The sequence below is a fragment of the Aedes albopictus genome, chromosome 3 (genome assembly GCF_035046485.1).
Source record: "Aedes albopictus strain Foshan chromosome 3, AalbF5, whole genome shotgun sequence".
In the NCBI taxonomy this organism is placed as follows: domain Eukaryota; kingdom Metazoa; phylum Arthropoda; class Insecta; order Diptera; family Culicidae; genus Aedes; species Aedes albopictus.
Window position 1 is genome coordinate 60,424,662 of NC_085138.1, and position 27,569 is coordinate 60,452,230.

Genomic DNA, 27,569 nt, shown 5'->3' on the forward strand with positions numbered 1-27,569 from the left:
AAAAGTCTGAGTAACAATTCATAAAGCAAAGGTATCCTTGGAAGCAAGCCAGAAGGAATTTCCAGGAAAATACAGGGATGAATACCGAAGAAGAATCTTTGCGTGAATTTCTGCAGAAATCTCTGGAGGAATACCTGCTTAGTGAAATTTATTGAAGAATCTCTGAAGAAATACCTGCTTAGTGAAATTTATTGAAGAATCTCTGGATAAATTTTTAAGGAACCGGTGGAGGAATTCCTTAAAGAATTTTTGGGCAATTTTTATAAAATACACCTGGAGCGATATTAGAAGGAATTCCTACAAGGTTGTCTGCAGAAATTCTTAGAAAAATGTATGGAGCAATCTCTGGATAAATTTCTAAAGAAACCTGTGGAAGTATTTCTGAAGCGAACGCAGGTGAAACAGCTTAAGGCATCCCTGAAAAGTATTTTTGTAGAATATACACTCCCGATCAAAAGTTTGGCGGCACCCCCTCAAAAACGTTTACGTTTAGTTACGTTTTAGTATGTTACTTTTAACAAATATGTGTGGTTCAATGTCTATGCAGTAAGTGCCATTAATTATGTTTCAAATAAGCCAAGAAGAATTAAAATTGAATGAATGAAGGCAAAAATATCTACAAATAACTTTTGTGACTCCAAACTTTTGGCCGATATATCATTTTGAGGGGTGACCCCAAACTTTTGGTCGACGACATCAAGAGTAAATTTACCTAATAACATTTTTTTCTACATTTTTTTGCTAAGTTTTGTAAAATACAGTTGCAAGCTGATAAGAAATAGGTTATATTACCGCTTTGATCTTAAAATTTGCCCGACCCAATTTCCACTGCCGTCAGTTCATATTCATTTTTCAGAAAGTTTGGCAACTTTGGATGTAAACCCAAAAAAAAGTTTCATTTAAATCATGTTAAACATTTCTTTGATTTAGGTACTATCTTTTAAAAGAAGGGCTCAGAATCAAAAGCGAGTAAGGGGGCATCCATAAAGTACGTCACGCTCATGGGAGGGAGGGGGGGTTACCGAAAGTGTGACAAGCAATGTATTAGGTATACGAAAAACCCGTACGTAAGGGGGAGGGGGATCTAAAATTTCTAAATTTTGCGTGACGTACTAAATGGATGCCCCCTAGTGACCATTTTGTCGAATCTGAACTGAGCATATCAAAAAATTCTCCAGATGTTAAGCTTTCAGGAACTTTTTTTAGATTATTTTTACGATGATTAGAAAAATTAAAATATGGTAAGTGGGGGCAGGATGGGTCACCTAAGAAATGGACCCCTATAACTGTCTGAATATAAATCGCATTTCTCTGTATTCTACCACGACTCTCAGATACACTAGTCAGCTATGATATAAAAGTATAGAAAGGTCATAAAGTTTGAAACCTGCTTCTTGACAAGCAATTTTCAAAACATGACCCATTTTGTCCACCTCATTTTTACGGGGGCAAGATGGGTCAGCTATCAGAAAACTCGATTTTTCTCCAACAAAAAATACTATATCTTCTATTTTTTTCTCTATACATCTAAGCTTCACAGACGTACAGATTACATGAAAATAGTGTTGAAACATATCGGTAGATTATTCTCAGAACTAGAAGATTTTTGTTCAGGTAGCCATGAACGGACTTTGAAAACTTATATTTTTTGTAGGAAAATTTCAAAAATAGTTTCACAAACTCTCAGTGCTATAATTGCTTCGATAATGTAGGTCACAGAATAGCCTTTCAATGAAGAATAAAACATTTTCAAAAACTATGCAAACATACCGAAAAATTAGGGTGACCCATCTTGCCCCGTCTACACAATACACGTAGTTATATGGAATGTATAGCATAAGGAGTATAACGAAAAAATATTTTATTTTTTTCTGTGCAAGGAACGTAAAGAATTTTCACTTTTTTGTGTATCCACTTCGTTCATCTGGGAAAATTATTGAAAGATTCAAAAAATATATAGTACGGTTGAAAACGGTACTGACCCATCTTGCCCCCAGACCCATCTTGCCCCCACATACCATATATCGTAGAAAATTAGGTCGATTTTAAAACTCTATACGTTTTCTGTGGGATGAAAAATTGGCGAAAAAACTTTAAACCTCATTTACACGAAAGTGGGTTTTAGTCACTTACACCCCTTTGCTTCTAATCCCCTCAAATGAGATCTAGCGTTATGAAATCGGACGCAAATCAACGGAGGTATGAATTCCGAACTCCTGATTTTATGAAAAAAAAAATCGCTGTAAGAATGTCTGGAATCGTGGAATCCGTGGATAGATTTCTGGAAAAAAAACTCGGAGAAATTTCTGAAATAATCCATTGGATTATTGTCGGTTAACGAGGAGCGGCAAAGCTCGCAAAGTTTGCAAGGAAAGTTTTTTTTTGTTTTTTTTTGTGGTTGAGTTAGGAAGCGAACCCAACCCCATACCTCATACGTTTAAAAAGCGCATGTCGACTTCCAACTGTTCATAGTCTGCCAAATGATACTTACTCCTATGTCTAGTCGGTGTTTGTTGACTTACCTGGAATGGAAGAAAAGAAAAAAAAAACAAATATTGTAGACAATTGACAAACTTTTTATGAGATTTTGCGAACAGAAACGATGTGTAATTCTTGATCTTTCTCTTCCAGGCATTACGTACATGTTAGTAAAGAGTCTGCTTCATAGCTCAAAAATTTTTTACTAGGAATTGACGACGCCTTTTCAAAAACTCCATTGAAAACGTTGGAAAAAATCTAGTATCTCTTATATCTCTGCGAAAAGCCCTTCAACAGCCAAGGGCTGAAAGTCTCTTAAATAAAGACAAATCAATCAAAGCACTACAGAAATCTGTCCAGAGTTCTGCCAAAAATTTGACGCTGTTCTCGTCAAGATAGTTTAAAAAAAAAATGTGCATTTGTAGCTGCTCAGTATTTCGTCGTAAATTCGAAGTGCTCATAGAACATATATGCACGCAGTGGAATAAATTGTAAGCACAATTAAATTCTAGTTCAAATCAACCATCTTTTCAGTTTACTATAGCGACAAACTGATTTCCAGTTAAAACTAAACTGTTCCATTGTTTGATAATACAATTTTTTTCATTTGACGAAATTGTTGACAGTTTGTTAGAACAAACAGAGATTTGGTAGTTTCAACATAAAGTAATGGATTGTTTTAAACGACGACTGCACTTTTGCAACTAACAAAGCCGAAGATTGTGTTGGTGACGACAGCTGCTGCTTACTTACCTTACCAATCAGGCTAAGGCCAGGGCGGCCTCTGCTGTACATAGTAGCCTCCTCCATTCCACTCGGTTCATGGCAGTTTGTCTCCAGTTCCGCACTCTGCGTAGGGTCCGCAGATCGTCCTCCAATTGGTCGACCCACCTAGATCGCTGCGCTCCACGTCTTCTTGTACCGGTCGGATGACTCTCGAGAACCATTTTAGTCGGGTTGCTATCCGACATCCTGATGACGTGACCCGCCCACCGTAGCCTCCCGATTTTCGCGGTATGGACGATGGTTGATTCTCTTAGCAGCTGATGCAGCTCGTGGTTCATCCGCCTTCTCCAAGTCCCGTCTTCCATATGCACTCCGCCGTAGATGGTACGCAACACCTTCCGTTCGAAAACTCAAAGGGTGCGTTGGTTCTCTGCACGTAGGGTCCATGATTCGTACCCATAGAGGACGACCGGTCTAATCAGCGTTTTGTAGATAGTTAACTTCGTGTTACGGCGAACTTTATTCGATCGTAGAGTTTTGCGGAGTCCAAAGTAAGCACGATTTCTTACCACAATGCGCCTCTTATTCTCTCTTTTGGTGTCGTTGTCGGCGGTCACCAGTGAGCCCAAGTACACGAATTCTTCGACCGCCTCGATGATGAACGTCGATATAAATTCGGGGTGGCGGGCGCGGTGATTCCTCCCTGGAGCCCTTTGCCATAATGTACTTTGTATTCGACACATTAATGACTAATCCGATTCGCCTGGCTTCACTCTTTAGTCGGATGTACGTTTCCGCCATCGTCTCAAATTTACGAGCAATAATCATTGGCGTAGCTAGGGGGGGTTCCAGGGGTGCCTGGCACCCCCTAGAACAAATTTGGCACCCCCTAGAATTTTTCCTTGACAGTCACCTAAAATTTAAAACTTCACACAATAATTCCTATATTCATTAATGGCACATTTGAACAAAACTTACCACTCCCGGAATTACTTTCGAAGAAGGAAAAATAACACTAGTTTACAAAATAAAACGAAAGTCGTGAACTTCTGTCAACGACCAAAATTTTTGAAGTATAATTTAGCGCTGATTTCAAAACCGTGCTTCAAAAATTTTAAAATAGAACAGTTTTTGAGTTTTAGCTCAATATCGTGTTTTACAACTTTTTAAAATATAGAATTTAATAAAATTCAAATATCTTGCGTTCTGTTCAACCAATTTTAAATCTTTTTCCATAAATTGAAAGCTGAATATAATACCATTCGATCATCTGAATGCAGGTTTTGCGTCAGATTGATGAAAATCAAGATATTGGCGAGTTTTGGGGACGATCTCCTTAAATTTTAGCAAAATTTCCAAAAATTTATGAAGAAATGTATTTTTTTCAATAAGAAAACAACAATTTAAAAATTCTTTCTCAACGTTTATTTGACATATCATATGTCGGTGAGTTACAGTAAAAAATTCAGCTCAATCGGAGCATTGATTACAGAGAATGATATGTGTGAAGTGAGCGACTTTGCTTAAAAATAGAACAAAAATCGATTTCAAATCATCAAGCTTGTATGAAAAGTCGAAAAAATTTCCGCTCTACTGTAATTTTTCTCCTTCGCGTTTTCGAACTCAGGGCATGATTCTACACCAAAAACGATCATCAGCTTACCGAGTTCAAAAATGCTGTAAACTAGTGTAATCGTTGCTTTTTTGGGAGATCTAAGAGTTCTAGACAGCCAAAGTTGAGCAATTTGTATGGAAATTTCACTTTTTTGTACTCCGTCCCGAAAAGGATATACCTGTTGTACCGTTTGGCGTTTTGGATATTGGTAAGAACAATCAACATACTTCTCCATGGATGCCTCCAGAAATATTTCTATCTATTCATACAGTGATTTCTCTAGGTTTTCTTTATGGATTCCTCCCAATATTTCATCAATAAACTTTCCTTAGGATTCTCCAAGCAGTTCTAATGGGGTTGTACATACTAGAAATTTCTGCAGAGATTGATCCAGCAATTTTTCCTAGGATTTCTTTGGAAATTCTTACTATGATACTTCTCGGAATTCTTCTATGGGTTCCTCTAAAAACTTCTATTGGGATTCCTTCAGGAATTCCTGGTGAGTTTATTCAAGACTATCTCCCTGGGATCCGTTCAAAAGTTCCGCCGGTGATTCTTCCAGGAATTCCTTAAGAGATTTTATTCATAGATTGTTCCAAAAATTGCTCATGGATTCCTCCAGTAATTGTGGCTAAGATTCCTAAAGCAACTCCTGCTGTGATTCTTCCAGCAGTTTCTCTTAGAACTTCAACAAAAATTCTCACTGTGGTATCTTCAGGAATTCTACTTGGGAAGTTCTTTCGGAAAATCTCCCTGGGATTTTTCTGAAGATCCCTTCGGTGATTCTCCCAGAGATTTCTTCAGGGATTTTTCCAGGACTTCCTCCAGAGGTTCTTCCAAAAATTCCACAGGGGATTTCTCCATGAATTTCAGCTGGAATTCTTCAAGCAATTTCCATCAGGACTCTTTCAGAAATACTTCTAGGGATTTCTCATGGCATACATACATACATACTGTAATACTTTCGGAAAATCTTCCGGAGATTCTTCCAGAAATTCCTCCTGCGATTCCTCCAGTATACTTCTTCCGATTCTTTCTAGCAGAACTGTAGGTATTCCTCTAGGCAACTTCTCGTAGGATACCCCTAGCATTCCTGATTCTAGGATTTCTCTAGAAATTACTTCTATGATACCTCGCGGAATTCTAGGAATTCCTCCCGATATTACAGCTGGGATTTGTCAAGGAATTCCTGCGGTTCTTCCAGCTACTCATCCTCCAGAAATTCTAACTGTCGTACTTCTGAAATTATGCTACGGATACTCCTAGAGATTTCTCCTAGATTTTTTGCTGAGATCTTTCCAGGACATCTTCCTGAAATTCTTGCAGAAACTCCTTTGGTTGTTCTCCAAGGACTCATCCAGGAATTCCTCCAGAGATTTTATCCAAAGATCCTCCAGAAATTTCTCATGGAATTCTTGCAGAAACTCCTTTTGGTCTTCCTCCGACAACTCTTCCTGCGGTTCTTCCAGCAATTCCTTCGGAAATTCTTACTATGGTACATTCAAAAATTCTTCTAGTGATTCCCATACCAATTTATCTTAGCATTATGGCTGGAATTCTTCTGGGAAATCTACCTGAGATTTCTTCAGAGATTCCTTCTGCGATTTCTTCAGGGCCATCTCTGTAGGTTGTTCCAGAATACCTCTACCGGTTCTTGCAGGGACTTCTCTAGGTATTCCAAGGATTTTTCTTTGGATTCCCCCAGGCATTACTGATGGGGTTTCTCTAGAAATTATTGTAAAGCTTCCTCCAGCAATTCCTCCAAGGATGTCAGCTGAGATTTCTACCATGATACATCCCAGAATCTCTCTAAGAATATCTCCGGTGATTCCTTCAGGAATTTTTATCCAAGATATTTTATCGAAGGTTTCTTTCATAGATTTTTCCAGGAATTTATCTTGACCTTCCTACAGAAATTTCAGCTGAATTTCTCAAGCTATTCCTGCTGTGGTTCTTTCAGCAATTCCTCCTAGGACTCCTCCAGAAATTCTACTTAATGCGTTCCGAAATTTTTCTAGGGATCCTTCCAAGAATTGCTCCAGGGATTCCTTCACAAATTTGCTGGGAAAATTCAAGGCAATCTTTCCTTGGTTTCATCCTAGACATCCTAAAGGGTTTTTTTCCTGGGATTTCTTCAAATATTTCTCATTGGTTTCCTTCAGAAACTTCTCTTGACTTTTATCCAGGAATTCCTCTTGGGATTCTATAAGCGATTTCTGCTGCTTTGTTTCAGGAATGCCTCCTAGGTCTCCTCCAGCAGTTCTCCTGGCATTCTTGCTGGAGTTCTTCTAGGCAATTTTCCTAGGATACTTCCAGAAATGCCTTCGATTCTTCTAGGGATTTTTGTAAAGACTCATCCAGGAATTCCCCCAGAGTTTTTATACACGGATTACTCTAGAAATTAATCATGGTATTACTCCTGGAACTCATCTTGGCCTTCTTCAAGGAATTCCAGCTGAAGGAGTCCCCAAGAATTTCCAGAGAAATCCTAGGAGGTATTACTAGAGAAATCTCTAGTGAAATCCTATAGGAATGTACGGAAAAACTTGTTATTAATTAGAATTGACAAATTAAGAGAGAAAGTTGTGAAAAAAAATCTCGTTCTTTTGGGATTCTAACCCACGACTCCGTATTCGCTAGACCGCAGTATGGCCATACCTTTAAGGGATGCCGAAGGAAAAGGTTGTTTTTTTTTATTTCTGCGGTAGTATCATTGGAATTCAATCAGCATTTTTTCTATAATTTCAATCGCTATTCCCCTGACATTATTTCAGCAATTTCTTTTTAGTTATTTTGCCAATTTCTTCGACAATTTTATCGTGACTACTTTTGTATTTTTTTATGATTTAATTGTATACATATTGTTTGTGCAAAGAAGTATATGTGTGAGTGTATGTCTCTACCCCATGATGTATATTATGTAAGACAAATAAATCAGTTGGCTTGTGTCCATTGCAATGGAAAGATGATACCGTGTTCCGCCTAATTAATATCCTATCACGATGGGTCATTTATCCGCCCTTACGCGAACACATATTTATTACTTCCGAAACTTGCTGAACCACAAATGCAGAAATTGTCAACTGGGCTTGCTCAAAGGAAATCCTATGAAATTCACGAAAAACTTCCTGACAAATTTCCTAAGAAATTTGCTGGAAAAATTTCCATCAAAACTACCTTAGAACTTTCGAAGTGATTGTGAAATGAATTCATATAAGAATTACCAGAGGAGTTGCTGAAGAAAATATCAAGGCTTTTTTTTTAAAAAAAAGTTGCCAAATCCAATATCATAATAAATTGCCGAAATATATTTTATAACAATTTCCACAAACATTCGCAAAAAAAATCGAAGAAATTGTCAAAGAATTTTCCGAAATCATCAAAGGAATTTCTGAAGAAAATTTAGAAAGAATTCCAAAAGTAATTGCCGGAGAATCACTATGATAGAGTTTTTAAAGAACCGCCAAAGATTTTTTAAATAAATTGCCGAAGGAAATCTCTAAGAAATTTGACGAATCAATTTCCAAAAGAATTACCGAAGAAGTAATAATCGCGGTTTCCAAAATTTCCAAAGAAATTGCTGATGGAATTGCCGAATAAATTTTCAATGAAAGTAACATCGGAATTGTCGAAGGTATTCCGAAATCATCTGCTGCAGGAATTCTTCACATCATTACTGAAGAAATCTAGAAGAAATTTTCTTAATCATTTTCATTGAAATTATAGAAGTGATTTATAAAAGCATTTCCGAAAGAGTTTTCGAAGAAATTTGCAAAGGAATACCGAATAGCATAGATAATAAAAGTCCAAAAAATCAACAAAAATCCCAAAACAAGTAGAATGTCTTGCCGAAGACATCTTCAGAAAAAAAATGTAACAAGTTCCAGCGAATAAGTCATTGTCGAATGAATTATCAAAGCTTTCTTTTTGAAAGCAAATATCAATAGAATTGCTGACATTAACAACTAAAATTGGTGACTTCTAAAATATTGGCGAAGGAGCTCCCGAAAATACATTTCAAAGAATTTTCCAATGAAATAAAGAAGCCAAATAAACTGCTAATGGAATTACCGATGAAATTTTCAAAGAATGCGTGTAGGTGTTTGGTATCAAATTCCAAACATATTACCAAATAAATTCATTAAAAAATGCTGAAGGGGATCCAAAGATATTACCGAAGAAATTTGCCAAATCCAATTATTAAGAGATTTCCAAAGGAAGTCTAAATTGAAATAAATTGCAAAACAATTTACAAAATAATTGCCGGAAATATTCCCTGAGGAATTACCGAAAGAATGTTTTGCCGAAAACACCTTTTTTTTGTATTATGTACAAACCAGACTCGATTGTCCGAAATGTACGAAACTGAAATTTTGACTGATTATTACAGTGTTGGATTTACGTAAGTCAAAATTTCTACTTTATACAGCATTCCGTTCACCAGATATATTATCAATCCAGTCGAAATCGGAATTCGGTGTGAGCATCAGAATACCGAAGAGAAAAAATCGTAGTTCGATCGCACCAAATTTCGGGCTGGATTAATAATATGTCCGTGAAGCTTCTGAATGGAACTCAGGATATTCGAGTCCAAATATTGTAATTTCAAGAATCATACTCATAATGTCTTTGTAAAAGTATTTTCATGTCCACGTGGTAGTGTTCAACTAATGAAACAAAACCCTGTCACCATTAATGTCGGGGTCAAACCATGTGTATGCAATTTTAAGTATTTATAATTCTTTCAAGTGTTCTTGCAAACTATTTTTACAAGGGTTGTTATCATGCACTAAAACAAAGATGATGTCACGATGAATACAAGTTACACACAAATAATGCATTTTATGAGACGTTTCAAATCAGCTGTTTTTTTAATGTTTACCGGTTTTGAAGTCCAGCCGGTGGGCCCATTTATTTACATTTTCGTTAGCATAACATGTGATATAGGCCCATCCAATAAACCAGGTTCATTTATCTGCAAAAATGCGTCAATCCGCCCACTATAATTAATATCCTTAGACCGTGGGGATGTTTTTTTTTCATCTGCTAGTGACATCATGCAGCTCGGGGTATTGATACATGCCTCATTAGAAACCAAAACATCTCTGCCAGCAAAAATCTGATTGGCGCTCACCACATGTTATGCTACTTTTCGCGAAAACAAAAACATCAAATGTAAACAATAACAATGACCGGCCCACCGGTAGAACGTCTCGTAAAATAGCTTATTTGCGGATATTATAGTTTCTGAGATTTACACTTCACAAAGATGTCGTCGCAATGATTGTTAAATTCAAACTGAAAATAAAAATTCCATTTATTATAGGCATTCAAGTTATCAAGTTTTCAAATCTCACATGGCGGGGAAAGTGTTGAATCAGTACAATCTTTCGGATTTTCCAAAAAACGTGTTCTTTAAAATATAGCACGTTTAAATTTGCGGACTATTTTTTCCCGCGACGCAGTTTATCATTATACTAAGAAATTGAGGGTGGATCGGTATTTCCTTTTACAAAAAAAACCAAAACAACCTGGAAGCCACTGAAACTGGCACCCCCTAGGCACCCCCTAGGAAAAAATCCTAGATACGCCAATGGCAATAATATCAATATCATCAGCGAAATCAAGCAGCTGAACGGACTTCGTGAAAATCGTACCACTCGTGTTAAATAATCCCCGCTCTCCTTATTACACCTTCTAACGCAATGTTGAACAGCAAGCACGAAAGACCATCACCGTGCCGTAACCCTCTGCGAGATTCGAAGGGACTCGAGAGTGTCCCTGATACTCGAACTACGCACATCACTCGATCCATCGTCGCCTTGATTTATCGTATCAGTTTATCCGGAAATCCGTATTCGTGCATAATCTGCCATAGCTGTTCTACGACAGCTCCTGCAGCAGTTCGGAATTCTATTTAAAAAAAAAAACTCGGCAAGCGGATGTAAAGGGAAATAAAATGTAAAAGACAAAAAGGCAAAACTGCAGATAACTTTTGATAGGAAAAAATACATCTCTAATTTTTTGATATGTTGTATATAAATGACTCAGCTTTCAATTTATGTAAAAATTGAAAATCGGTGGTTGCAACCATGGTTAAAAAAAGTTTTGGTGTAAAAATCCATGATGGCTGCCAAAATCAATATGACCGACCCAACTTATTATAACTATAAAGAATAGCTCTATCCTTCCTCTTTTCAACAACGTTACGTTTTGAGAGAGTTTTAGAAGAAACTTTGGAGTTATAACATTTCAAATGAGCCAACATTTGACCAAAATCGAGGGGTCCGCAAAAACTATTGTGGCTCTCACTAACATTAATTTTAGTAACCAAATGCATTTTTCTCACTTTTTGACAAGGACTTTAAAAAAATCTAAGATGGCGATTTTTAAAGACAAGGTGTAAATAGTGGGACGGTCTCAACAAGAGTTACTCACAAGCGTCATTTTTCTGCGTGTGATACATAGCAGTGATCATTTATCTACATTGTTTCATATAAGTCATTTATACCAATTCGATTGCTGTCTTTCATTGCTCAAGTTACAACTTCCTCACTTAAGGAAATGCACCGTCTATAGCTACTTCAAACTTATAATTCACCAAGCCCTTATTAACAATTCAACTAATTTACATCAACAGCAATCACCGAATAGCCAGCGAACCGACCGGATCTCAAATCTTTCAAATGTCAAGTGAAAGAGTTTTGGGGCGAGCCAGCACAGCAACAACCACGCCACGCCAGTCATCACACACATCGCATTTGGCTGAGTTGAGGTACAAGCCCAACATCATTAAATATGTAACAATCAGAGTGCGAAAACAGACAGACCCGTACGCGTACACTAAGTACAAGTGAAGTCGCTTTTCATCAACTGTCGTGGTCGTGAGACGTAACCTTTCTTCGCTATGACCCTCCTTGTTGCACGTCATACAGTCACACATCTACGCCACGACCCGAAAATGACTGACAGATTTCGTGCCTCCTGATCATCGTATTCGTCCGTGCTCCACATGGCGCTAACACTACTGGAACTGGATGGAGCAGCACGGTTCAGTGAGTAAGTAAAAGCGTCACCGATGATGGTTGTTACACTACCTACTACTGTGTCGACCGGCGGCGGCGATGCTCGTTTCTTCGAATGATGGATCATATTTTGGAAAGCTTCGGTGGAAATTTATCGCGGAAATAAAAAGCCGAATGAAGTGGTCACATGCCCCTACAAGGAAAATGATGCCGATTACACTATAATGAGCCGCGATACGCCGTGTTGTTTTGTGTGGTTTATTAATTAGGGTTGCTGATATTTTTCGGTGTGATGGATGTGATGTAAAATCGTTGGCAACAATGAATGAGAAATTGGTAGGCCTGAAAGTGTATGATGAAGATATCCTTTCTCCTTGGTGTGATGTACCAACGTAGAATCTGTCTCTCATTGTAGTGTTCTATGAACATTTTCAACGAGTGCCGACGAGTGACTGAAGAGAAGAACGCCACCAGGAGTCGAATGTCACCGGTACTCGAATCAACAAAAAGCGACAAGAGAAAACCGTAGATAGAAAGAAACAACAGCACGAAGATAATATGATTGCTGAAGCAGAGGAAAGCATGAAACGGAACGATATGTAGAGGTTTTATGCAACTGGCATTGGTGCGCGGCACGCGACAGCGACAATTCACGCCATATGCAATAACCGGGAAGAAAATTTGCTGACAGCAAATAAAACAAAAGTTTTCAGTTTTCGTTCTGGAACAGAATCAAAGGCTTTGGTTCGAAGTTGTTCAATTACTTGCACCTCAACATCGTCAAATTCCCATGTACGCCTCAGAGTTCACCTTGACGTTCGGCCTCATTTCGTAAGAACAATGGCTGCCTTCAAACGGATAGGGATGTGACAATTTGAGAGCGCGTTTCACGCATCAAGTCATACCACCGTGACCGATTGTCAATGCCAACAATATCTATCTGGAAGAACCACGGTAAACGCGTTGACGACGATGACGACTTCTAGCGTTGATAGTGCGGAAATGTGATGTAACAAAAGAAGGTACGCAGCGCTATTTTGCGATTAGATGCAGATGACGAGAAACAATGGGCGTAGTTCTAAACTCCGAAAAAGTCGCGCCGTCGCGCTGTTGAGGTTATCACGCTTTTTGAGTGACTTAAGTGAGCCAGCACGCTTTGGTCCGGTGAGTTTTTCCCTCCTCTCGCAGCTGACATGGATGGTTTTACCTGTGGATCACGAGGAAGGTGGCCTTCTCTGCCGGGACTGACTGACGTCAATAAGTGTTTTGGTTTTAATCACCGCTACTTTTGGGGTGTAAATTGAAGCACCACGTCAAGCTTTGTTTACTTTCATCGGCTGTGAGGCGACTGCCAGACGAACTAATTGCTTCCCGGTGAAGGTGCCTTGAATTCGAATGAACAAGTTCAAAACAACACAACATATGGTATCGAATAAACCATGCATTGAAGGCCGTCATCAAATTTATCAAAACACTGGAAGTTAGACTGGATCGAATATTAAAAACGTTTTTTAAGTTCCAAAGCTCCATCCTAATCCAATGCTTCCACAAACCCTCATTTCGCCAACAATAACCTTACACAACTTGCCAACACTTTACACGATCCACTCCCAACCAAGCTGAATAACACCTTCAACCGTAGCCTTCCTTGCACCGGATGCCCTTTGGAAGATAACCTGCCCCTGGACCTGACGCGCCACGCTGCCGTTAAAAAAAAACGAACAACCGATGCAAAAGAAATGTTCAAGTGTCACCGTAAATTTTCCATAAAGCGACTTACAACATCGCATCGCATGGTTGGTGTTGGTTCAAGTTGCCTGCCGATTTTGCTGCTGGCAGCAAGAGTATTAAGATGCCCGGCACCGGCAACCATCCGTGTGAACGATCCTCCAGGTCTCCTACTTCGAACCGAATCCAAATCCCAATTTAAAGTGAGAGGGAAACCTCTTCCGTTAATTGCTTAATTGCAACATCACGACCACCAGCAGTTTGGCTTGGGCTCGTTGCTGCACACTGTAAGTATTGGCACTGGCAGCGAACCAAAATTGTGGGCCTTTGGGCTGGATTCGATGCACCTCATAGCAGCGGCCGGGTCGACACACCGACACTATATGCATCTACGGGTAAATTACAATTTCATTTCACACCGATGGCAAAAGCGTCCCAATCGTGGTGGCGTTGCAGGGCTGGTAGTGGGAGCTTTGGTATTACCATAGGAAATCCAGGACTCTTCCAGGGATTTGGGTTGCCTTCAGTTGAGGGATTTACTTAGAAATCTATCCAGAATTTGTTTCGAAATTCCTTTCTGGAGTTCTCCCGAAATTTTATCCAGGATTCATTTGTGACTTTTTTTTCCAGAATTCCTCATTGGATTTATTTGTACTGCAATTCCTACTTTAAATGTTTTTGCAGTTTTTTTTTTACAGAACTCTTCCCAGGATTCCTCCCGGAGATCTTTGAATATCTAAGGATTTTCCAGAAAATTTTCCGATATTTCTCTTGGTGTTCCTTGCCAGATCCTCCCCATGATCTTTTTTGTGAGATATCTCATTGTTTCTCAGGACTCCTTCTAAAGTGTCTCTAGGGATTATTTTAGAAGTTCTTTATAGAGTTCTTCTCAAAATTTCACCCAGATGCCTTCTGATATTTCTCCGGCATTTTCTTGGAAAGAATATCGTAAGTTCACATGTCTATATTGCCCTTAATAGGCATGTACCAGATTTGATGGGACGTAGGAACGTACTTGAAACAACTTGCAATCTATAAGACACATAATGTGGATTATTGGCAAATTGAGAGATAAAATTATTTAAAAAAAATCGCGTTCTAGTGGGATTTGAACCCACGATTCCGTTTTCGCTAGACCGGCGCTTCAACCAACTAGGCCACAGAACAGGTCACGATTTTTCGGAATAGAAAGCCAAACTGACACCGAACTCACACCATGAACACTCCTTTTTCACAATTCTATCTCTCTTTCGGCACAGATGCCAATCTCTCAACATGCTCGCGGTTGTGCCTTCTAACAACAAGCAAGAGCGAACTGTTTTTATGTTTAGTACTGAGACTTTCTCGACATTCTCAACATTCTGTGTCTTCTAAATTTCATTTTTTTTTTCAAGTAATTTTGTAAGTATTCCGAGAAAAACTCCTAAAAAATCCTGCAACAGCTGCGGGAGTACCTTTTGAAGAAATCCGAAAAGAACACCCAGAATCCCGGGACAATTCCGGGTATAGCGTTTCCTGGAAGAACTCTGGGAGTGATTCCGAGACATTTTCTATGGAACAGCTCAGGAGAATCGCTGCAGGAAATATTGAAAACAACTACAAGGGAAAGCATCACAAAACTAAATGAAATCGTGGAATGCACTCCATGGAAACATCAGTATTAGCTTCTGCAGAAATCCCTCCGGCAGAAGCTTCGGAAGAAATTTTGGAACAAAGTCCGGTATAAAACTCTGAGAGACTTCCCGGGAACAACACAGGAAAGAATTGTCTAGGAAAAGTCCCGGGACATTTTTCGAAGGAAATCTCAGGAGCAGCCTCGCGAGAGCCTTTCAAAAACATACCGGGAGAAACTCCTGGAGAATCCCGGGAATTTTTTGAAGATAAGTATTACAGTAGGAACTCTGGAAGAAATCTGAACAGAGACTCTAGTAGCAAATCCCAGGAATAACTCCGTAGGAACTCCAATGGAAGATCTCTAGAAAATCTTTGGAGGAAATCCCGGGAAAAACTTCAGAGGAAATTCCGATAAGAGCACTGGAAGGAATTGCGGAAAATCACTGAAAAGGAATCCCAGAAAGGAAATTTTTGAAAAAAAAAATCGTTGACAACATCTGAGAAATATGCTGATAGAAACTCCTGCAGAGATCCCGCGATACATCCTGGGGGAAATCCCACGCAAACTTCTTGGAGAAATACAGGAGAACTCCAGGAAAAATAACGTGCGGAACTCTGAGAGCAATACTGGGAAAACTACTGGAAGTAATCCTAAAATGAAATTCAGTAGGTGAAAAACTTCACGAGAAATCCGTCGGAGTGGAGAAATTCTGGGAGATTTTCTAGGAGGAATTGCTGAATTCTAGAAAAAATGCCGGTAGTAATCCGGAATTTTTTTGATACAATTGTGAGCTCGTAACGTAAAACTGCAGATCTCCCAATTTCATCGGGAGCACCCGCATACTTGCCGCTATACCGAAGGACCGCGAGTTCGTTGGTAGAAGCGTTCCCCTGGTCACCAGGAACTCCCACACGCAGATTGGGAACACCAAGAGACGTGCTTGTTTTATTAGTCAGTGAGCCGGTAGCCCTGAAGCAATTGATCGACGAGGTGGCCAGCAGAAGCTTAGCCATTCTTCCCTGGTCAACGAAGTGTTCAAAACATCTTTGTCGCCTTGTATACACCATCTTACCTTTGATCTTACCTGACTATTCCTACCGACTGACGATTCATTTGGTCATAACGAAATGCCCTCCTGGTCATCCAAGAATCTTCGCCAGTTATTGGAATGATCGAAACCGTCGAAGTCTTCTGTTAATCTATGAAGTGTCCGCGGAAGCACAACCGCTGGATCAAACGATCTAATAGAAAATCATTCCTCTGGTCAACGAAACGACCAGTCGATAAATTCCGCAGATCAGTAGACGATTGGTACCGCAGAGTAAGAACCCATCGAATATACGTCAATCGAGTGCCCAGTGCGCAGCGTGTTGATCACTTGTGCTGCGTGCGGGTATTAGGCTCTGCAGACCGAAATTTAAAGTTACCGTCATGGATAAATTGAGCGGCTCATCCATTCCCGTGAACATACTACTCGGAAGGTCAAGTGCATCATTGGCACCCGACGGAGACAAAAGGCGGGGTAATCGTATCTGTAGGCTTACGGACAGCATAATCGTAATTACAGACTTACAGTATAATTCGCAGGCTGGATACTAACAACATTTATGCACCTCTTGATCCCATCTGAAACAAGAATACCGAAAGCGTTGGCAACCGAACCGACTACAACCAAATAGCGATATCTCTACAACCCCTCTGAAGAAGGCCTAAACCAAGAGCTGAAACGTCGAATGAAATAGTATCGCCCCGAAATTAAGTCTTATAAAAGACATAAAATAAAGTGTTTTGGTCTGTAAATCTACGTCTGTGAAGATGCTTGTATATGTCAGGTTCAGGATACCTTAAATTACATATTTTTTTTTTAATTTTCTGTTGCATGGGGGTTTCAGAGGATTTTGCACGGTTTCCCAGAGAATTTTAGCAATATTCCAGAGAAGTTTCAAGGCGTTTTAAGGCGGTTCAGAGGGTTTCCAGGTTCTACGGGGCACTCTATAAAATTTAAGACATTTCAGGTTGTTTGGAAGCGAATTCCTATGATTTCAAGGGAGATTCAATGATGTTTCAGAGAAGTATCACCGAAGCGTTGAAGGGGATTTACGGTATTTAAGGGGGCTTTCTAGGACGTTCAGGCATTTCAGGTGGTTTACGCAGGTTTACGCGTATCTCGGAAAGGTTTTCTCTGGGTTTCAGCGAGTTTCACAGGACTTTTAAAGGAGATCACCACATTAGGCAGAATTACGTGTGGCATAAGGACGTTTGGCTTAAGCAGTTTAGGAAAAAATAGACATCTGGAAGGCATATTACACTCAAGAGCGATTTTTTTTAGGCCGGTATGTGATTTTACAGAATTGTAGAAATGGACTTTAATACACCCAAAGCTCCAATTAAATGGATACAGTTTATTACCTAAATCTATTTCAAAACTGCAAAGAAGTTTAAGAAGGGTGGGTGGTTAGGAGATTTAAACGAGGGTCATGCGGGGTTTCAGAGAGCTTTCAAAGGAGTTTCGAGACAGGGGGGTTCAGAAGCGTTACTGGGAGCTACAGGGGCGTTTTCAGATGTTTCGGAGGGCCTCAGGTGCGTTACAGAGGGTCCGAGTGTGTCTAGGGGCATTTCCGGAAGTTTCAGAGGATTTTCGGGTGGTTTCGGAGACGTTACAGAGGTGTTTCGGCATGTCTCATGTGCGTTACATATGGTCCGAGGGGGGTTTTGGAGACATTCTAGGAAACTAAGGGGACCATCCATTAAGTACGTGGCGGTCCTAGGGAGGAGGGGGGTTTGTGAAAGTGTGACAAGCAATGTTTTAAGTAAGGGTCTGTCCATAAACTACGTAGGTGGGTGGGGTCTGGCCAAAGTCTACGCTCCATACAAATTTCGAAAATTTTGTACGGACGAAGGTCTACGAGAGGGGAGGGGGGTCTGAGATTGCCAAAATTAAGTCTACGTAGTTTATGCACAGCACCTAAGGAAACCCATACGTAGGGGGGAGGGGGGTCGAAAATTCCCAATTTCAGCGTAATGTACTTAATGGATGCTCCCAAAGAGGCTTTTCAGCGGGTTTCGGAGGCGTTACATAGGTGTATTCGGCAGGCTTGATAATGCTTCCTAAAATCAAAAGAGTTTATCACATGCTGTGTGAGCGGTGTGCTGTTTCTGCCTCGTCACGAGGGAACGAACAAACCTCGACGTTTCGGGGGTTTCGGAGGGTCTTAAGTGCGTTACGAAGAATCCGGGGTTTTATGGAGTTTTCAGAGGTATTTCATGAAGTTTCAGAAGATTTTTAGGGGGTTCCGAAGGCGTTGCAGAGGTGTTTTCGGGTGTTTCGGACGGTCTTATGCGCTTTACATGGAATCCGAGGGCTTCGGAGGATGTTTCCGAGGATTTTAAGAAGGTTTCGGAGGCGTTACTGGGGCGTTTTCGGGTGTTTCGGATTGTCTCATGTGCGTTACATAGAGTACGATGGGGCTTCCGAGAGTTTCCAGAGGCATTTTCCTGGATTTCAAAGGGTCTTATGTGCGTTACATGGGGTCAGAGGGGGTTTCGGGGGATTTCTGGAGGCATTTCAGGAATTCTCAGAAGATTTTCAGGAGCTTCCGGATGCGTTACATGAGGCATTTTCAGATGTTCAGGAGCGTCTCAGTTGTGTTACAGGGGGTCTTAGGGGGTTTTAATGGGTATTCAGAGGCATTTCAGGATGATTCAGAGGATTTTCTGTGAATCTCGAAGGCATTACAGAAGCGTTTTTCCGACGTTTCGGAGGTTTCGTGCGCGGTTTCATACTCCCCTTAACTCCATTTGTTATTTCTTTCCCGTAAGAGGTTGTTCACAAAATTTTGACTATCTCAGGATCTCCCCTCCACCCTCGTAGACTTTCGTCCATACAAAAATTTACGCCCCCCCTCTCCACCCAAAAAGTCCACGTGGTTTATAAACGCCCCCTAAACCAATCTTTAGTATTACAACCAGTGCTGAAAATGGCATTTCGTCATATCTAAATTCCACAACCTACAGCTCATTTTAGAAGCTGAACCTGAGAATATGGTATATGAAAAACTTGAGCGGCTAGACCAGTTCCACAAGAAAGTCACGAAAAAATCACTCTATTTAGAATAGTTAAGGTAAATTTTACGGTCTACCTTCTAAAAATGTCAATTGATATTCACTATGAATATCATTTGCCTTTTCCGAAGGTATTCCTTGACATTTATCTTAAATATTCGGTTTATTCATTTATCTTTAAAGATCGGTTTTTCCGTGACTTTCTTGTAGAACTGGTCTAGCCGCTCAAGTTTTTCATATATCATGTTCTCAGGTTCAGCATCTAAAATGAGCTGGATGTTGTTGAATTTAGACATGTTGAAATACCATTTTCAGCACTGATTGCAACTGTTCTAAACACAAACAAGTTCAAATTAGGTAATGTTACCTAAATGGAGGCCCATAAATAGATTTTATCTAAATGGAGGTTCTAGTGTACCTGAAATCAATTTTAAGTTGTTTTTGGATCCCGCTCTTTGTCAACTGCCCACCAACTACACTGAAAGACGGCTTGCGGTTGAAATTACTATTCTGAGGGTCAATTTAAATACACAACGCCACAAAATTTGTGCAGACTGCTTCTCATTTCATTTCAACAGATTAATGTTTTCAATTTTACCAGGGACCCGATTTACAATTTAAAAAAAGTTTCTGTGGCAGCCGAATTCGAACCAAGAACCTTGACATCACCAGGCTCGCACGCTAACACTCGGCTATCAAACCGGTTGATATAGGAGGGAACAAAATACACACAAGAAGCGTTTGTGGATCGATGATCTCGATTCACCATGGTAAATATAAAAACATTTTTATGCTGGCCATTACCGCAAGCCGTGTTTCAGTGTAGATAGGATGGTTTAACCAATAGTGGACCCTTAACCTATAGTGGACCCCTAGCATTTATTCTTAAATTTCCCGCCCTAATACGCATCTAACGGTAAACTTTCACCGGGAGACCATGGCTCATGTTCCTAGACGGCATTTCCATGTGGTGAAACTAGGCTGAAAAGTGGTAAGGGGACGAATTAAGTACGTCACGTCACGGTCCTAGGAGAAAAGGGCGGGTTTGGGAAAGTGTGACAGACAATGTATTAAGTACGATGGAGGGAGGAGTGGTCGAAAATTCCCGCGGGGTCTACTATAGGATAATTTGATCGAGATTTCAAATGATTATTTAATAAGAAAAATAAGGTGTTTTCGTTCGATTTTTGTGTGCAATGTGTAGCAAAGATATAGGGAAGTCGAACAATCTCGGCGGGGCTCCTATTTTGGGCACTTTTCTGCTATAACTCAGCCAATTTTGTACCAATTGACACAATTTTTGGAACGCAATGAGATACGTATAGAATCTAGCTGCGTATAAAATTTCAAGTCAATTGATTTGGAATTGACTGAGTTATAGCGAAGAGTGCCCAAAATACCGGCCACCGCTGTGGCTCGCTACCCTAGAACTTGATGCGCAACCATTGGTAAAGACAATTCAATTAAGATAACATAATGCTTTTACGATCAAAGCAAATTTCAGCTGCTAACGTATCCACTATAGGTTAAAATACCCTAGCTCGATTAGTATAAAATCCGTTAAAAGATGATTCAAAAAATTGCTCTCATACAAAACAATCAAATGATTTTTAAAGTAGATCCCGGGCAAAATTATTAAATTTTTGATTTTGACTCAGTATCTAAGCAGATTGAAAATAGGGTTTATATCTGATTCCCGTCTATCTGAGCAACTCGTTTAATGTTCAATGGCCAATTTGGTATTAATTACTAACTTATAAATTAGCTTCAATATCATGTAATTTTTTTTAAAGAACTACAATTTCCCGAAAACAATAAGATTGAATAATTGTCCCTAGAATTCTGTTTCCGTCTAGTTCAGGGCTATTTCGGACACAACCAGAACTGAATTCTCGGCACACCTTCTACGTGACACTATGGTACATAGGATGGTAAAAAATTGGATTTGACCGTAGATGTTCGTTCGAAAAATTAGTAAAATTCTTCACAATCCCAATCAAATAATGTATTTAAAATACAAACAGGAAAATTAAAATTCAGATGGATGTAGCTTTAGAATAACGACGAAAGTATTTCAATTGATATTTTTGCCCACAAGACCATAATACGCCATCACAGTGCAACGAAGAAATCTTTCTCTGTGGTTGTAAAGTACGATGTTTCGTATGCAGAAAATTCACGCATTCATTTTCTTGCATCCTCCCTAGGCAAAGACAAAGACAACCGTCCAGGCAAAGACAACTGTAAACAAACATTTTATCGTCGAGAAAAGCGATTGATTTGAATAAAAGAACAATTTTTGCTGCATTCTACAGCAGTGAAACCTAACTTTAAAGTGCCGCAGAGCGTGTTGGATGTAAATTGAAGGTTGGCTCAACAAGTGAATCTAACGAAATGAAATGAGAACGAAGAAGAAGAACAATTCGGCTAACTGCTGCTTTTTGGTGTGGTTGCCTTCGTCGTACGCCAAACGAGAAAAATTGTCAACTCGTAAGTGGAGTGGAATAGAAACGTGAAATTTCGTGTAATTATTGGATATCCAGTGCTAAATGCAAGTCAGAATATCTGCAAAGATTGGTCCTTTTATCGTCTGATGTGACGGGAATTAGCACGGGAATTAGTTTATGGCGAAATAAATTTGTACTCTAGAAAGTTGAGATAATTTGATCGAAAGACTATTAAGAAGTTATAGTGGACAAAAAGTGGATGACATCATCTAATAGAAGACCTTACTGTTATCTCAAATAGGTGCTATGATAGCCTCCTCAAAATAACTGATAAAATTACTGAAATAGTTTCCGCTACCAGCCCTGATGCTTTGGGGCCTCGAGAGGGCACCAGCTCCACGTTTTCCTCGCGTTTTGAGAAGACGACCGGGACCAAACCCGAAAATAATCATCTATCTCCAATACAACTCAAACCTGCAGCAGCAAAGGAGTCACCCACCAGTGCAACCGTGTACAGTCAGGTTTTTTTTTTACGCGGGGGATACGTACCGCGTAAAAAAAAAACTCAGTTCAAAATTCGAAAAACCGCGTAAAAAAAGTCTCACCATTTCTCGACGAATCATGCAAAAATAAGACGATGAAATTTTTTTTTATATGGAGTTTTCATTTACGCGGCCGCGTAAATGAAAACCGCGTAAAAAAAGACCTGACTGTAGATCGCAAAAGCGACCAGAACAACATGGAGATATTATGAAACGGAGAAGCGACAGCAGGTTTTCGCCCTGTACTCGGCGCGGATTCGCACCAGTTATTATTCGTTGCAGCATCCTTGCATAACACCATCGTCATCCCGCACGGTCGTCACTTCTAGCCACTTAGCAGATTAGGAACGCGGGTATTGGTTCGGGACGGGGAACACCGCAAGTCAATAGAGCATGTACCTCTACTTTCAACAGGTTCCAGTCGCATCACCTCCCGTTCACCGTCGTCACATGCGCCACCATGACGGCGACAACGACGACGACGACGACGTAGTTGGGAAAAACAGAAGACAACCATGTGGTGATGGGATGATGTGATGACAACTCCCCAAACCGAACCACCACATGAGGGGGAGATGATCGTCCAACGACAGACAGACAACTCACCAGTCAGTGTGACTCCTTCACCAAAGTGTCCGTGCGTCGGGATCGGGTCTAGGAGCTAGGAAGGAACAACCAACGGCACGACTAAAATGGAGACAAGTCGTGACGAACGGAGTCGAATTGACAAACAAGCGGCGGCTGCTGTTGCTGGTACAACTCCCTTTCTCTAAAAGTAGTTTTCTACGTACCTAGTAGATAGGTTATGTTCCTGCTGGGATGGAGCAGACTTGTCGTCTTGGACTGCAGCAGCATTACACATGTTGCATGTTACCGATTAGAAGAACGATCGTGATGGTAAATTAAGATGTTCGAAATTGGCGTTTGTCAGCGTGTGAAATATGGATATTAGGGAAGAAGAGTGAGTGCAGCGAATATTTACAGACTTACGCGAGGATTGTTTTCTTTTGGACTATTGAACTCTGTCGGTAAGTTGGGATTTGAATAATTTGCTAGCAATTTACAAACACTCATCATTACTGACATACCACGTTCTGATAGAAACATGAGTTTGAATAAAAATAAGGAATAAAAGCAGCAACTATTCCTCCCACAGTACGATCTGATCTGTGCCTTTTCAATTGACCTCAACAAATTCATTTCAGTCACCAAGCTCAAGTATTTTCCTCGTTCGCACAAGCCATCAAGATCATCATCAGCATCTCAGAGGCTCTTCTAGAAGTACCGTTCACTCTTCAAACGCGACCACTCCGCGGATAATAACAGTACTTTGAGAAAACATCCCAATCTCAAAGTACCATGATCGGGCACGATCTCCAACCTCCTCCCGGAGATCAGTCCAGTCAGTGCAACCAGCCATTCGAGAAGCGAAAGGGAAGGTAGGGTGTGGGATCTAAGAGCAACGATCGTCAACAGGTGAAAGCACTGCACTGGGCACTGGCTGGCTGGCTCGGGAAAGGAATCCCAATAATTATAATTCGAATCATGCTACCGATAGTGAAAATTGTCTATAAATTCCCAGATCTTTCACTCGCTTTCGTCAGCTCAGCAGCATCTGCGAGCTGTACCTACGACGAGACACGAGCGGAGCTCGGAAATCAGTTCCGTTCGATCAACGTACCTACATACGACAACGTCGTCGTCGATGACAGAGAGCGTCTGCAATGCGATTGGTAACGGTCGGTGGTGTGTCTCTTCTCCATCACATAGATCTTCTTCGTAGGGCATCCATGGATTGTGGTGTGCTAGGCAGGCACCATTTTTTGTCGATCAATCGATCATTGTTAAAATTGGACCTACCGAGGCACGAGATCGGCGATGGCACCACCGCCGCCGGGTAACCTCTCATCATCAGTCAACACCTTCGCTTTGATAGGAGAAGGTGCGCACAGTGCACAGTGTACAAATTCGAGCAAAAAAACGGACGCAATTCAGTTCCGGCTGCTAAGCAAACGACAGATACTCATTCCTAAGCAAAAAACTCCAGGGAATCGAATGGTGCTAACCCCTTTCCAGAAAAACATCGCCAAGTGTCTCATTTTGGTCATTTTCCCCTAAATTTGTAATAAATATTTGAATACAGTATTGTTCCGATTTTATCACGCCCCTTTTCAAAGCTGCTTTTAAATATTCTACAAAACCTATACGCATTTTCAATATTTTTAACGTCGCAAAACGCGCCTTCAACATTCATCTTGAATAAGAGGGGAAGCACTTGCTTTCAAATGTAACAGAAAAATTATGAAAATTGAAGAACTGACACGTGGAGGGCGTGATAAAATCGGAACATTACTGTATATCAAACTTAAATCCAAAGAAGTTGAGAAAAACACTGAATATTTCAAAAACAGCATGAAGCAATGTTAGAAAACTTGGTTTAGTAAATGTTTTTCACTTTTGATCACAATAAGTGTCTCATTTTGTCCAATATCCCCTATAAAATGAGAATATTTAGGAATTTCGGAAGAATTTGAACAAAAAACCATACAAAGTCGTTAAAGACCATGCTACTGTATCGAGAAACGACAAACGGGTTGTGTCTTGTCCATCACATTCAGAGATGATGTCCCATTTTGTTAAATATCCTTTATAAATAAGGAATATTTGAGAATTTCGAATGAATTTCAACAAAAAACCATGCAAAACTATTCAGATCGGATTATTTTGAACAAAAAAACAAGCAAAATCGTTCAAAAGTCATGCTACTGCATGGATAAACGCCAAACGGGTCCTGTCTTGTCAATCACATTCAGATATGGTATTCCATTTTGTCCAATATCCCCTATAAATAAAGAATATTTGAGAATTTCGGATGAATTTCATTATAAACCATGCAAAGTCGTTCAAAAGTCATGCTACTTAATGGTAAAACCGCAAACGAATCGTGTCTTGTCCATCACATTCAGAGATGATGACCCATTTTGTCCAATATCCCCTATAAATAAAGAAAATTTGAGCATTTCAGATGAATTACAATAAAAAACCATGCAAAGTCGTTCAAAAGTCGTAATACTGAATTGAGAAAACCCTAAACAAGTAATCTCTTGTCCATCGTATTCAGTGATGTTGTCTCATTTTGTCCAATATCTCCTATAAATTAAGAATATTTAAGAATGTCAGATTTTGAACGACTGTTTTGAACGGCTTGGCACGGTTTTTTGATGAAATTCATCTGAAATTTTCAAATATTCTTGATTTATAAGGGGATTTTAGATAAAATGAGAGAACATCATTGAATGTTATGGAATGTGATCTGTTTGGGGTTTCTCCATTCAGTATCACGACTTTTGAACAACTTTGCATGGTTTTTTATTGTAATTCATCTGAAATGCTCAAATTTTCTTTATTTATAGGGGATATTAGACAAAATGAGACATCATCTCTAAATGTGATGGACATGACACGATTCGTTTGCGGTTTTACCATTAAGTAGCATGACTTTTGAACGACTTTGCATGGTTTTTATTGAAATTCATCCGAAATTCTCAAATATTCCTTATTTATAGGGGATATTGGACAAAATGGAACACCATCTCTGAATGTGATTGCCAAGACACGACCTGTTTGGCGGTTATCCATGCAGTATCATGATTTTTGAACGATTTTGTATGGTTTTTGTCCAAAATCATCCGAGTTTCTCAAATATTCTCATTTTATAGGGGATATTGGACAAAATGAGACACTTATTGTGATCTAAAGTGAAAAACATTTGCTAAATCAAGTTGTCTGTCATTGATACATGAAGTTTTTTGAAATATTAAGGTTTTTGCCTACCTTTTTCGATTAACGTTTGATATGTTCAAGTATTTTTGACAAATTTAGGGGAAAATGGCCAAAATGAGACACTTGGCGACGTTTTTCTGGAAAGGGGTTGGCACCATTCGATTCCCCGGAGTTTTTTTGCTTAGGAATGGGTATCTGTCAATTGCTTAGCGACTGGAACTGAATTGCGTCCGTTTTTTCGCTCGAATTTGTACACTGTGCAGTGGGATGATGCGAAGGTTAAGATCAAGAGATACTTTTCTTGAACTGTCAGTGCCTGTATTTTATTATCCAAATCTATAGCTTTTCTGTCCGCCAGAGTCTCACATTGCTACTTAGCAGTCCAGGATCCACCAGAGATTCCGTCCAGGAATTCCTCCAGGAATTCTTCCACGAGTTGTTTTAGGGATTCTTCCACGAGTTCCTCCAGAAACTCCTCAAAGATTCTTATAGGAATCCCTCCAAGAATCCCTCCAGGACTTGCACCACGGATTCCTCCAAGGATTCCTACATGAATTCATCCAAGAACCCTTCCAGGAACCGATCCAGGAATTTCTCCAGGAACTCGTCCAGAGATTCTCCTTAGAATTCCTCCAGATGTCTTCTGGAATTTCTCCAGAAACTCCTGTAGGAATTCCTGCAGGGAATCCTTGTTGAATTCTTCCCGGGATTCCGCCAGTGATTCCTCCAATAATTTCTCCAGCAATTCCTCCCGACATTCCTCCAGGGATTCTTCCAGCAATTCATGCAGAAATTGCTTCCGGAATCCTTCAGGGAATTCCTCCAGGGATTCCTCCAAGAATTTTCGCGCATAGAAGCTAGCGCCACATTGGTCGATGCGGAGAGTAGGAAAACAGCCAATGTAGTTAATTCATTGGGATGGAATTCCTACAGGAATTCGTTTGGAATTCCTCCAGGAATTCGCGGAAAATTCTTCCAGAAATTCGCGGAGAATTCCTCCAGGAATTCGCGGAGAATTCCTCCAGGAATTCGCGGAGAATTCCTCCAGGAATTCGCGGAGAATTCCTCCAGGAATTCGCGGAGAATTCCTCCAGGAATTCGCGGAGAATTCCTCCAGGAATTCGCGGATAATTCCTCCAGGAATTCGCGGAGAATTCCTCCAGGAATTCGTTTGGAATTCCTCCAGGAATTTGTTTGGAATTCCTCCAGGAATTCGTGGAGAGTTCCTCGAGGAATTCGTGGAGAATTCCTCCAGGAATTCGTGGAGAATTCCTCCAGGAATTCGTGGAGAATTCCTCCAGGAATTCGTGGAGAATTCCTCCAGGAATCCGTGGAGAATTTCTCCAGGAATCCGTGGAGAATTCCTCCAGGAATTCTTGGAGAATTCCTCCAGGAATTCGTGGAGAATTCCTCCAGGAATTCGTGGAGAATTCCTCCAGGAATTCGTGGAGAATTCCTCCAGGAATTCGTGGAGAATTCCTCCAGGAATTCGTGGAGAATTCCTCCAGGAATTCGTGGAGAATTCCTCCAGGAATTCGTGGAGAATTC

General features: G+C 40.1%; 1 protein-coding gene and 1 long non-coding RNA gene across 3 annotated transcripts in view; one reads left to right on the forward strand and one right to left on the reverse strand.

The window, feature by feature from the left end:
* LOC109405001 (microtubule-associated protein Jupiter) overlaps positions 1 to 27,569 on the reverse strand; it is a 526,579-nt gene that overhangs the window by 261,261 nt on the left and 237,749 nt on the right. The gene's annotated exons all lie outside the window — the stretch shown is intronic.
* On the forward strand, positions 2,537 to 10,381 carry LOC134291595 (uncharacterized). The gene is made up of 2 exons (XR_009999174.1): positions 2,537 to 4,650; positions 4,832 to 10,381. It is a non-coding gene; the product is annotated as an uncharacterized LOC134291595 (long non-coding RNA).